This window comes from Lithobates pipiens, unplaced genomic scaffold (genome assembly GCF_037356315.1).
Source record: "Lithobates pipiens isolate NorthernLeopardFrog02 unplaced genomic scaffold, aLitPip1_a1.2 Scaffold_30, whole genome shotgun sequence".
Classification (NCBI taxonomy): domain Eukaryota; kingdom Metazoa; phylum Chordata; class Amphibia; order Anura; family Ranidae; genus Lithobates; species Lithobates pipiens.
The window spans coordinates 12721181-12733493 of record NW_027507791.1 but is presented as its reverse complement, the minus strand read 5'-3'; the positions used below and the strand labels follow the sequence as shown (position 1 = coordinate 12733493).

Here is a 12313-nt window from a genome sequence, read left to right as displayed (position 1 = left end):
GAAAGGAAAACAAGTAAACCAAAGCTGTTGAAGTAAGGGCAGCCATATTTCTTCATTACATATGCAGACCTTTAAGACACTCATTCAAAATGTGTAGGGAATTTTTGACAATTTAACTGGGCTCAGTAAATTAGATATTTTTGTATTTATATTTTTATGGTAAACCTACGGGTGTTGCATTGGCTTTGAGCTTACTGTAGTTATCGACTGTCCATTATTTGGAGGGACTTTCCCTTTTTGCGAACAAAATTCCTCTTTAGGCCATGGTTGTTCTTCTTTTCCATACCAAACCCTAATATAAGCATGCAGACGGCAGGTCAGGAAAGAGAGGGGGCGAGCGAGGGCCTGCGAGGGGTGCTTTGTTGCATTTTGATGGGGACAAGAGTCTCTCACCCACAACCCTGGCCGGTGGTTGTGGGGGTTTGCGGGCGGTGATGCTTATCAAAATCCGGAAACCCCCTTTTAACAAGGGAGACCCCATATTCCACCCCCCCCCCCTACCCCATGTGGATGAGTAGGGATACATAGTACCCCTACTCATTCACCCAAAACAAATGTGTAGTTTAAAAAAACGACAATATACAGTTTTTGACAAGTCCTTTATTTAAAAAATAAAAATAAATATCCCCCCGGTGTAGATCTATCATCAGTTACAATGCCCGCCACCACTGCCGACCCAAAAAAAGAAGTCAGCTTGTGCTGAAGGCTCTCCTCGTCTGACAGTTTTTAAATAACTAAGGGATGGGGTCACCTATTGACCCTGCTCCCTTGTGACAGGCCCATGGTTGATGACGTCACAAGGGGGTGGGTGTCACCTGGCCTGCAGACCCCCCCAACCGCTGGCCAGAGTTGTGGGGAAGGGGGGCCCTTGTCTCCATCAACATGTGGATAAGGTGCTTTTGTGGGGGGGGTGGCAGAACCCAATGTTGAGGGCACGTGGCCTGGTATGGTTCAGTAGGGGGGGCCCTTGCTCGTCCACTCCCTTTCCTGACCTGCCGGGTTGCATGCTCGGATAAAGGTCTGGTATGGATTTTGGGGGGTCCACGCCATTTTTAAAGAAAATTTTACAGTGGGGTTCCCCTCAAATCAACAAAGGGGGATCCAAACCGATCCCCCTGTGTGCCTGCAGCTGCCGGGATGGAGGGAAGCCGGAAGCGCTGCAGTGGAGGGAGGGCACACAGAGGGTTCAAGAAACGATCCCCCTGCAGCACATCCGGAGGGAGAAAGAAGAGTAGAAGCCCCGGCAGAGCTGTAGGGGGATCCACAAGTGTCAGCAATAAGGCAGTACAGCCAGCCCTCCTGCTCATCAGATGCTCTGGTCCCCCTTTTGAACTGATCAGCTGCCCTGGCCTTTCTAATCTCATTAATCTCACCCATTGCCTGAAGGCGCTAACAGCATCAAGAGCCTGCCAAAAAGGAGGGTCGTAGGCCACTGCAGTGTTCTGTAATTTGATGGTGTTATGCGCACTCTTAAGCTGGATGACAGCATGCAAGGCGAGGTAGTTGAGAGGACATCAGCTTAAGCTGAAGAGTGAGACTTATAACTCAATCAGCAGACAAACCTAAATCTTTTGTAAGTAAACTTGTACAGTCATAAACCCGAAGATTCAAATATTTGCATAAACTGGGATTTTACTTACAGGTCTCATTTTCTTTTAAAAGTGCGATCGTAACGCAAGGGCCTCTTGAACAATTCTGAGCGCCGCAGGTTTTTACACTCACTTGAGAAAAGTATGCTCCAGGGTCAAGTGGCGTGACTGCGGCGTTAAACAAATTGATTTTCACATCAGAGCTGTATTATCCTCTCGAGTTATACAGGGCTGTCAAAGACGAAGCCGGTTGGGTTGCCATGGTGATCGCTCAGGTTTATGTCTGACACATACACGCGCGCGCGATCTCAAAGAAGGGCACTTATCCAATAAGGGAGCTCTGCTTTTCAAGGTTATCCCGTATACCTTAGCTACAGCGTCACGCTGCTAAATGTACTTTCCTCCCCGCGGTAGGTCATCAATGTTGAATAAGCCAGCGCTCTGATTACAGGTATGGGGAAAAAGGCACTTAATGCAGCACGCGGGACCGCGGTCCACAGTATAGCGTTGTAGCAAAACGGCACATTTAGAATTATTAAGTGTTTTCAAATTGGTACCCACCTCTCCAAAAATGTAATGCAAACCCCGTCTGTTAACCCTTTCTGATAGAAACTCTGGAAAATCAAATGTGGTTATCACATCGGTAGATTCTGGTGCTCAGGGGTTTCAGGCGCAGAATGCTTAGTCATTTGTGCGTAGAACTAACTCTACTTTTATGTAAAAAATATACCAAACAAATAAATAACATACACTATAAGTATTGGGACACCTGCCTTTATATGCACCTTAACATTAATGGCATCCCAGTCTTACTCCATAGGGTTCAATATTGAATTGGCCCACCCTTTGCAGCTATAACAGCTTCAGCTCTTCTGGGAAGGCTGTCCACAAGGTTTAGGAGCGTGTTTATGGGAATGTTTCACCATTCTTCCAGAAGCGCATTTGTGAGGTCAGGCACTGATGTTGGATGAGAAGGCCTGGCTCGCATCCTCCGCTCTAATTCGTCCCAAAAGTGTTCTATCAGGTTGAGGTCAGGACTCTGTGCAGGCCAGTCAAGTTCCTCCCCCCCCCCAAACTCGCTCATCCATGTCTTTATGGACCTTGCTTTATGCACTGGTGTGCAGTCATGTAGGAAAAGGAAGGGGCCGTCCCCATACTTTTCCCAAAAATTTGGAAGCATGAAATTGTCCAAAATGTCTTGGTATGCTGACGCCTTAAGAGTTCCCTTCACTGGAACTAAGGGGCCAAGCCCAACCCCTGAAAAACAACCCCACAACATAATCCCCCCTCCACCAAATCATTTAGACCAGTGCACAAAGTAAGGTCCATAAATACATGAAGAAGTCACGTGGTATGACGTAACGCGTAGGGAGTGGCCGTAGGACGTACCGGAAGTAGAGTAAGACTGGCGGAAGACGCCACGCCACCATCTTTATTCACCTTGCTGTGCTTTTTTATCTTGGTTTTAATGTGAGAGTCTCTGGTTTATATTAAATAAATTGATCCTTTAACGTTATATACTACACCATTGGAGCCTCCTCTCTCTCTTCCTTCCCCTCTCCCCTCTTGTTTTGAGCCATACACTACGGAATCCATCCTGGGATTAACAGTATAAGCATCTATGCTAATAATGGCCCTCTAGTGGCCGAATGAGGTACAGTGCCTTGCGAAAGTATTCGGCCCCCTTGAACTTTTCAACCTTTTGCCACATTTCAGGCTTCAAACATAAAGATATAAAATTTTTATTTTTTGTGAACAATCACCAAGTGGGACACAATTGTGAAGTGGAACGAAATCTATTGGATTTTTTAAACTTTTTTAACTAATAAAAAAATGAAAAGCGGGGCGTGCAAAAGTATTCGGCCCCCTTGCGTTAATACTTTGTAGAGCCACCTTTTGCTGCGATTACAGCTGCAAGTCGCTTGGGGTATGTCTTTATCAGTTTTGCACATCAAGAGACTGAAATTCTTGCCCATTCTTCTTGCAAAACAGCTCGAGCTCAGTGAGGTTGGATGGAGAGCGTTTGTGAACAGCAGTTTTCAGCTCTTTCCACAGATTCTCGATTGGATTCAGGTCTGGACTTTGACTTGGCCATTCTAACACCTGGATATGTTTATTTGTGAACCATTCCTTTGTAGATTTTGCTGTATGTTTGGGATCATTGTCTTGTTGGAAGATAAATCTCCGTCCCAGTTTCAGGTCTTTTGCAGACTCCAACAGGTTTTCATCCAGAATGGTCCTGTATTTGGCTGCATCCATCTTCCCCTCAATTTTAACCATCTTCCCTGTCCCTGTTGAAGAAAAGCAGGCCCAAACCATGATGCTGCCACCACCATGTTTGACAGTGGGGATGGTGTGTTGAGGGTGATGAGCTGTGTTGTTTTTACGCCAAACATATCGTTTTGCATTGTGGGCAAAAAGTTGGATTTTGGTTTCATCTGACCAGAGCACCTTCTTCCACATGTTTGGTGTGTCTCCCAGGTGGCTTGTGGCAAACTTTAGACGAGACTTTTTATGGATATCTTTGAGAAATGGCTTTCTTCTTGCCACTCTTCCATAAAGGCCAGATTTGTGCAGTGTACGACTGATTGTTGTGGACAGACTCTCCCACCTCAGCTGTAGTTCTCTGCAGTTCATCCAGAGTGATCATGGGCCTCTTGGCTGCATCTCTGATCAGTCTTCTCCTTGTCTGAGCTGAAAGTTTAGAGGGACGGCCAGGTCTTGGTAGATTTGCAGTGGTCTGATACTCCTTCCATTTCAAAATGATCGCTTGCACAGTGCTCCTTGGGATGTTTAAAGCTTGGGAAATCTTTTTGTATCCAAATCCGGCTTTAAACTTCTCCACAACAGTGTTACGGACCTGCCTGGTGTGTTCCTTGGTCTTCATGATGCTCTCTGCGCTTTCAACAGAACCCTGAGACTATCACAGAGCAGGTGCATTTATACAGAGACTTGATTACACACAGGTGGATTCTATTTATCACCTTCAGTCATTTAGGACAACATTGGATCATTCAGAGATCCTCGCTGAACTTCTGGAGTGAGTTTGCTGCACTGAAAGTAAAGGGGCCGAATAATTTTGCACGCACCACTTTTCAGTTTTTTATTTGCTAAAAAAGTTTAAATTATCCAATAGATTTCTTTCCACTTCACAATTGTGTCCCACTTGTTGGTGATTCTTCACAAAAAATAAAAATTTTATTTCTTTATGTTTGAAGCCTGAAATGTGGCAAAAGGTTGAAAAGTTCAAGGGGGCCAAATACTTTCGCAAGGCACTGTATCTACATCTTTTATCTGGATTTCCCTGATGACTGTCTATGAGGAATGAAATGGGAGACCCCCTGTGTTTTTTGATGAGCCTGTTTTCTCTGTCTTAAGGTGAGAGTTCTGGGAGCCCTAACTGTCCTCTTCATTGTTTTTTTCATCATCTTTTTCAACATTTTTTGGTGCTTATTTTTATATGGACTATTTATTTTTATTTGATTTTTTCACATGTTGTTGTTGCACTTAGCTTATTTTGATTTATTTATATATTTATATATATAGTATTGGCATCATTTGCGCAGGACTTTTTTCTCCGTTATCCATAAATACATGGATGAGCGAGTTTGAGGTGGAGGAACTTGATTGGTCTGCCAAAAGTCCTGACCTCAACACCTATGTACATGGAGGGGATTGATTTAAAAAGAAAAATGGAGTTACTCTTTAAACCTGTCCTTAAAGTGCTAACCACAGAGCAGACTCAGAAAATATGCACCTGGAGTATATGCACAACAGCGGGACAAAGTATAGTTCATATATCTTGCTCTGTACAGGTCCAACAAACTTTTCTCATAGCTAATGGTGGCTACCATACTATCGGTGGCATCTGCCACTCCTTGTGTCTGACGGTCATCAGCCACTCAATGAAATTTCTGCATATGTGCTTTGTATAGTTATTACAATTCAATTTCTTATTTCTGGGGGAGTAGCTATGGACCCTAGTGTTAGGTTCAAAGGTAGAGTTAGAGCTTGTTTACACTTGCTTCAAAACATGGCTTCAGACACGCTTTGTTAAAGTGGAGCTCCACCCTAAAGTGGAGCTTCCGCTCATTGGAATCCTCCCCCCCTCCGGCGCCACAATTGGCACCTTTCAGGGGGGAGGGGGGTGCAGGTACCTGTACAGTACAGGTATCTGCACCCACTTCTGGGATAGATATCTGCAGAAGCCACGCCCCTTTCCGCAGAATCTACGCCCCTTTCCGAAGGTCCCCCGCTGTCTGCTGGGAAACACACGGATCCCAGAGACAGCGGGGACAATCCTTATTGCGCAGCGCGACTCACGCATGCGCAGTAGGGAACCGGGAAATGAAGCCGCAAGGCTCCACTTCCTGATGCCCATACCCAAGATGGCGGCGGCAGCACCCGAGAGACGATCGAGAGATCGGCTTCGGGTGCCGACATTGCGGGCGCGCTGGGCGGGTAAGTGTCATTATTTTAAAAGTCAGCAGCTGCAGTATTTGTAGCTGCTGGCTTTAAAAAAACAAAAACGGCGGACTCCCGCTTTAAATGAAACATATATGTGCATTGTACAAGCGCTACATTGAGCTGATAGAAATAGCAAACCAATAATCTAATTGTTACTAATTCCAGTCTGAAAATTCTGAAAAAAATGATGGACATTCTTCTTTTCTAAAAATGTAGTCTCTAGGTCACCTGTACTACTAGTGCCCCATCGAAATCTATCAGTGTACCTGTGCCCAAAATATCTGTAGTAATAGCAGTGTGTGTCCAATCAGCATTTGTCAGAGCTTACTAGTGCAACCAATCATCTGTCACAGCAGATTTGCCACTGAACATAGTTATTTCTGGTTTAACGAATGCTACTACCTCCAACAACGAGGCATAGCCATGGGAGCCAAGTTCGCTCCAAGCCTTGCGAACTTGTTGGCTAAATGGGAGGAGGATGTCGTTTATGCCCAACAGACCTCATCGCTCGTCTTATGGGCTAGGTACATCGACGACATCCTCCTCCTATGGAGTTCCATCTTTGTTATTATGGTGGTCCAAAGATCTTCAAGGCTAAACACTGGGGACTTTATTACACTTTCCATACAAGTTTTTGATTTAATATTTTTTCACATTTATTTATATTGCATTATTTATATGTGATAATTGGTGCAACATTTTAGTTTTGTCACTTTTTCACTTGTGTGATAATTAGTTAACGTCACAAGACTTGTTATTACTTACTTGTATCATTGATATATGATTTATGGCACTAGTTTGGCTAGTTTGGCCATTAATTCAAACATCCTAGCGCTACAATTTATGCACTTTTTCCATCTGTCACAGCAGGAATGTTCCAGTGTACAAAATATCTGTACGACTAGTGTCCCATCAACATCTGTCTCAGTGTGTACCAGCACATACCAACACATCTGTATGACTAGTGTCCCATCAACATCTGTCTCAGTGTGTACCAGCACGCACCAACACATCTGTATGACTAGTGTCCCATCAACATCTGTCTCAGTGTATACCAACACACACCAAAACATCTGTATGACTAGTGTCCCATCAACATCTGTCTCAGTGTATACCAACACACACCAAAACATCTGTATGACTAGTGTCCCATCAACATCTGTCTCAGTGTGTACCAGCACACACCAAAACATCTGTATGACTAGTGTCCCATCAACATCTGTCTCAGTGTATACCAACACACACCAAAACATCTGTATGACTAGTGTCCAATCAACATCTGTCTCAGTGTATACCAACACACACCAAAACATCTGTATGACTAGTGTCCCATCAACATCTGTCTCAGTGTATACCAACACACACCAAAACATCTGTATGACTAGTATCTCATCAACATCTGTCTCAGTGTGTACCAGCGCACACCAAAACATCTGTATGACTAGTATCTCATCAACATCTGTCTCAGTGTGTACCAGCACACACCAAAACATCTGTATGACTAGTATCTCATCAACATCTGTCTCAGTGTGTACCAGCGCACACCAAAACATCTGTATGACTAGTGTCCCATCAACATCTGTCTCAGTGTGTACCAGCACACACCAAAACATCTGTATGACTAGTATCTCATCAACATCTGTCTCAGTGTGTACCAGCACACACCAAAACATCTGTATGACTAGTGTCCCATCAACATCTGTCTCAATGTATACCAGCACACACCAAAACATCTGTATAACTAGTGTCTCATCAACATCTGTCTCAGTGTGTACTAGCACACACCAAAACATCTGTATGACTAGTATCTCATCAACATCTGTCTCAGTGTGTACCAGCACATACCAACACATCTGTATGACTAGTATCTCATCAACATCTGTCTCAGTGTGTACCAGCACATACCAACACATCTGTATGACTAGTGTCCCATCAACATCTGTCTCAGTGTATACCAGCACATACCAACACATCTGTATGACTAGTGTCCCATCAACATCTGTCTCAGTGTATACCAGCACATACCAACACATCTGTATGACTAGTGTCCCATCAACATCTGTCTCAGTGTATACCAGCACACACCAAAACATCTGTATGACTAGTGTCCCATCAACATCTGTCTCAGTGTGTACCAGCACATACCAACACATCTGTATGACTAGTGTCCCATCAACATCTGTCTCAGTGTGTACCAGCACATACCAACACATCTGTATGACTAGTGTCCCATCAACATCTGTCTCAGTGTGTACCAGCACATACCAACACATCTGTATGACTAGTGTCCCATCAACATCTGTCTCAGTGTGTACCAGCACACACCAAAACATCTGTATGACTAGTATCTCATCAACATCTGTCTCAGTGTGTACCAGCACATACCAACACATCTGTATGACTAGTGTCCCATCAACATCTGTCTCAGTGTGTACCAACACACACCAAAACATCTGTATGACTAGTATCTCATCAACATCTGTCTCAGTGTGTACCAGCACACACCAAAACATCTGTATGACTAGTATCTCATCAACGTCTATTTTTCTAGGGAGTCTGAACTCTGCCTCCTAATGAATGTTTTATATTTGCCTGACCTTCATGTCTATTGTGCATACCTGATATTGCCTCATCCAGCACTCTTATCAGAGCTACGGATAGGTGAAACTGCAGTAAATATCTAGTCATATGTATACTTCTGACATTGTGGATCTTCTGTGTAGTAGAAGAATAATAGTAGAAACTGTTGGATATCTTTATCAAAAAATACAGAAACAAATTGACATATTTAAAAAAATGAGCAAACATCTGATGTGCGCATACCCCCGACCGGCAGCCTATTGCAGGGAGCACAATGGAAAAGCACGCTCCTTTGTTGGCTGTGTACTTGGCAATTCTGTGGCAATTTGGAGTCTTTCCAGGTTTTGATTAGAAATATAACTGCATGGATGTGAATGGTCCACAGCAATATGCCCCTCGCGGCTTCCATTGTTTCCATGAACTAAGGAAATCAAATTTGGATGGATGCTGAATGACAATACTTTATGGTTCTACTTACTGTAATTTCCACCCAGAAAGCAAATCATTTCTATCTATTTAATGATATCTATCTGATGTTTGTTTATTTATCTATTAATATCTATCTATCTAATGATATCTATCTAGCTAATCCTAGCTATCTAATGAGATCTATCTGCTGATGTTTGTCTATCTATCTATCTATCTATGGTTTTAATTCTATCTCTATCTTCTTATATCAGTCAGTCTATTAATCGAAACCCTCAACACGATAGAAGACTTTTGTGCTGAATTAGATTGGAGACTACGAGCCAGGCCTTCTCATCCAACATTAGTGCCTGACCTCACAAATGCACTTCTGGAAGAATGTTAAAGAAAGCATTTCCATCATAGATGTGTGCACCCCGTCTGGCGAATATCAACCCCCCCCCCCCCCCCCATTTAGACCCCTGATGTCACGAAATTGTGATAAAAAAATCTAATTTTTTTCTGCTTAAAAAAAATAATTGTAAAAATATAATTTCAAAAATAAAATCATAAAAAATAATAAAAATGACTGACACCGTCCTCTGCCCTACTGACACCGTCCTCTGCCCTACTGACACCGTCCTCTGCCCTACTGACACTGTTCTCTGCTCTACTGACACCATCCTCTGCTCTACTGACACCGTCCACTGCAATACTGACACCATCCTCTGCTCTACTGACACCGTCCACTGCAATACTGACACCATCCTCTGCTCTACTGACACCGTCCACTGCAATACTGACACCGTCCACTGCAATACTGACATCGTCCACTGCAATACTGACATCGTCCACTGCAATACTGACACCGTCCACTGCAATACTGACACCGTCCTCTGCTCTACTGAGACCATCCACTGCTCTACTGACACCGTCCACTGCAATACTGACATCGTCCACTGCAATACTGACATCGTCCACTGCAATACTGACATCGTCCACTGCCCAACTGACACCGTTCTCTGCTCTGCTGACACCGTCCACTGCAATGCTGACACCGTCCACTGCAATGCTGACACCCTCCACTGCAATGCTGACACCGTCCACTGCCCTACTGACAACGTCCACTGCCCTACTGACACTGTCCAACTGACACCCTCCACTGCCCAGCTGACACCATCCACTGCTCTGCTGACACCGTTTTCTGCTCTACTGACACCATCCACTGCCCTACTGACACCGTCCACTGCCCTACTGACACCGTCCACTGCCCTACTGACACCGTCCACTGCTCAACTGACACCGTCCACTGCTCAACTGACACCGTCCACTGCTCAACTGACACCGTCCACTGCTCTACTGACACCATCAGTATATATACACATGCACATACACGCATATGTGTTTGAACTTTGGGGTGCACACCCTAATGCAATAGGCTGAGCAACCCTATGATTTCAATAGACACACTCCTAAATCTTGTGGACAGCCTTCCCAGAAGAGTTGAAGCTGTTCTAGCTGCAGAGGGTGGGCCAACTCAATACTGAATCCTACGGACTAAGACTAGGATGCCATTAAAGTTCATGTGCGTGTAAAGGCAAGTGTTCCAATACTTTTAGTAATATAGTGCGTATATCAGTATATATACTGTATATAATGTATATATTTTGAAGACTCTCAATGAAGGCTAATGAAAGTAATTGGAATTTTGTTTCACAAAAATTGATTTTGTGAGATGGAGGTTGGAAAGTTGGGGGGGGGGGGGGAGCTTTATGACACCATTATTCTTATTTGCAGCCCTGCACATGGACGATTCATAAAATAGATCCATAGATACATAGATGGACGGACAGATAGATCATACCTCCCAACATTTTGAGATGGGAATGAGGGACACCTACTAGCAAATGTATGCAAGTATAGGATATGGCCCCTGCACACCCCCTTAAAGGGGAATTAACCAAAAAAAAAAAAAAGGTTCATTAAATGCACAAGGGCTTTTTTTTACCATTATTATTCCTTTTTATTGGCTTTTAAAATTTGCAAATGCAGCAATTTAGAAATTGGATGAAAGGTTTAGCACTGGGAAACTATTTTTGAAAGATAAAAAGTGCATTTTATATACAACTATAGAGATCAGACCAAAATGAGGGACAAATGAGGAGGAAAGAGGGAACAGAGGGACATTGCTCCAAATCAGGGACAGTCCCTCGAAATCAGCGACAGTTGGGAGCTATGGATAGATGGATGCTTCCAAGACATGCTGGGACTTTTAGTTCACCAGGAGTCTGTATTCTCTGGCTGCTTTGTCACAATGCACGCTCCTGACTCATGATAGCGATATTTATAGGCATTCTATTAAATATCGTCTTTTCTGAGTCACTGTGACTATATCACAACAATACCTATGCAGGCAACATAAGTGCACATAAAGGCCATCTGACAATAGGGAGGTGGTGGGTGACATCACGCCACTGACACCGAGGCACACATCGCGAGCTGCATGGAAAACAAGTTAAGTGTGGAGGAAAATTGCTTTATTTGTAGAACACGAGGTACCAAGGATGAATAATTAGTTACTGTGCGTAGGATCAGCTGCTCTACCCAACCTTTCTGTTGTTTGCTGCTGCTGAGATCAACATGGAAAATCACGGCATAAATGAGGGGTGGAGAGGTGGCACACTAAAAGCGGTATAACTGCCCAGAAATGTCAGAAGTTTAAAGCTGAGCTCCAGGCAGAAAATTAAAAACTTCAAGTTCATTTGGTTCTGGATTCATTGAAATAATAATTTTGCGTATTTTGAAGACCGCTACAGTAGTACACATGCCTTTCTCTCTCTCTTAGCACCCTATAACCCTCTGCATAGCAAGTCTCTGGCTTAGGGAGGCTCATTCTAACAAGGGAAGCTTGCTAGCAAATCGATAGCCTCATGCCTGTGCTGTTGACCTTCATTGTCCAATCACTTCATCACTGTCCTTCACTTGGACTTCATGGTCCAAGCTGGCTGGGGGCAGCTTGATGACCAGACTGTATTAGGCAAATTGCAATAAAGAAAAAAGGCAGGTCACCAATCTGCTAGTGCAATATTACCACTGATACGGTGTCTATACCTTATATGCCAGCCTTAACAGTAAAAACTATAAACTATAAACTATAAAGTGCAACAGTGGTGGCACAGTGGTGTAGAGGTTAGCACTGTCACCTGGCAGCAAGAAGGGTCGCTGGTTCAAATCCCAACCACAACACTACCTGCCTGGAGTTTGCATGTTCT

General features: G+C 43.8%; 1 protein-coding gene across 1 annotated transcript in view; it reads right to left on the bottom strand.

The window, feature by feature from the left end:
- Positions 1–12313, bottom strand: part of EXOC3L4 (exocyst complex component 3 like 4) — a 172473-nt gene that overhangs the window by 86834 nt on the left and 73326 nt on the right. The window lies entirely within an intron of this gene.